The sequence below is a fragment of the Arachis duranensis genome, chromosome 2 (genome assembly GCF_000817695.3).
Source record: "Arachis duranensis cultivar V14167 chromosome 2, aradu.V14167.gnm2.J7QH, whole genome shotgun sequence".
NCBI classification, from domain to species: domain Eukaryota; kingdom Viridiplantae; phylum Streptophyta; class Magnoliopsida; order Fabales; family Fabaceae; genus Arachis; species Arachis duranensis.
Window position 1 is genome coordinate 49,282,692 of NC_029773.3, and position 1,754 is coordinate 49,284,445.

A 1,754-nucleotide genomic window follows, 5' to 3' on the forward strand; every position below is an offset into this window, starting at 1 on the left:
AGGTAGAAGAATGAAGAAGGAGGTTCGGATTTGTGGATGAAGAGAGGTGAAGAGAAGTGTTAGTAATTAAATAATTAAATAGAAGAAGAAAAGAGAAGAGAATTTTCGAAAATAATTTTTGAAAAAGGAGTTAGTAATTTTCGAAAATTAGAGATAAAATGTAATTAAAATTTTAAAACATGAAACAATTAATTAATTAAAAAGAATTTTTGAAAAAGAGAGAGATGTTTTCGAAAATAGAAGAGGGGGAAGTAGTTAGGTGGTTTTGAAAAAGATAAGAAACAAACAAAAAGTTAGTTAGTTGATTGAAAAAGATTTGAAATCAAATTTTGAAAAAGATAAGAAGATAAGAAGTTAGATAATATATTTTGAAATCAAATTTTGAAAAAGATAAAATTTTTGAAAAGGATAAGATAAAAGATAAAAAGATAAATTTGAAAAAGATATTTTGAAAAAGATTTAATTTTAAAAATTACTTAGCTAACAAGAAACTACAAGATAAGATTTTAGAATTTAAAGATTGAACCTTCCTTAATAAGAAAGTAACAAACTTCAAATTTTTTGAACCAATCACATTAATTGTTAGCTTAATTTCAAAAATATCAAATAAAGATAAGGAAAAGATTTTGAAAATATTTTGAAAAATAATTTTGAAATTTTCGAAAATTATATAAAAAATGAAAAAGATATGATTTTTGAAAAAGATTTTGAAAAGATAAGATTTTAAAATTTGAAATTTTGACTTGACTTGTAAGAAACAACTAATTTTAAAAATTTTTGACCAAGTCAACCCAAAATTTTCGAAAATTTGGAGAAAAATAAGGAAAAGATAATTTTTTGATTTTTGAATATTTTAATTATGAGAAAGAAAAACAACAAAAAATACTCAATGCATGAAATTTTTAGATCAAAACAATGAATGCATGCAAGAATGCTATGAATGTCAAGATGAACACCAAGAACAATTTGAAGATCATGATGAACATCAAGAACATAATTTTGAAAAATTTTTGATGCAAAGAAAACATGCAACACACCAAACTTAGAAATTTTTAATGCATGGAAAATATGAATGCACAAATGCACATGAAAAACAACAAAAGACACAAAACAAGAAATCATCAAGATCAAACAAGAAGACTTGTCAAGAACAACTTGAAGATCATGAAGAACACTATGAATGCATGAGATTTTCGAAAAAATGCAAGAAAAATTTTAAAAGCATGCAATTGACACCAAACTTAAAATTAACACAAGATTCAAACAAGAAACAAAAAATATTTTTGATTTTTATGATTTTCTAATTTTTTTGTATTTTTATTAATTTTTTTTTCGAAAAACATAGTTTGGAAAAACGAAAAATAAAAAGAAAAATTTTTGAAAAAGATTTTTGAAAAGAAAATTACCTAATCTGAGCAACAAGATGAACCGTCAGTTGTCCATACTCAAACAATCCCCAGCAACGGCGCCAAAAACTTGGTGGACGAAATTGTGATCACTTGTTCTTTCTACTTGTAGGATGTTTACTCTGAGGGCATTGTTTATTTTCACAACTCCGTTCAAATAACCAGCAAGTGTACTGGGTCGTCCAAGTAATAAACCTTACGTGAGTAAGGGTCGAATCCACAGAGATTGTTGGTATGAAGCAAGCTATGGTCACCTTGCAAATCTCAGTTAGGCAGATTAAAATAGTTTATGGGTTTTTGAAAAACAGAAATAATGAAAGGGATAAAGATACTTATGCAGGTTCATTG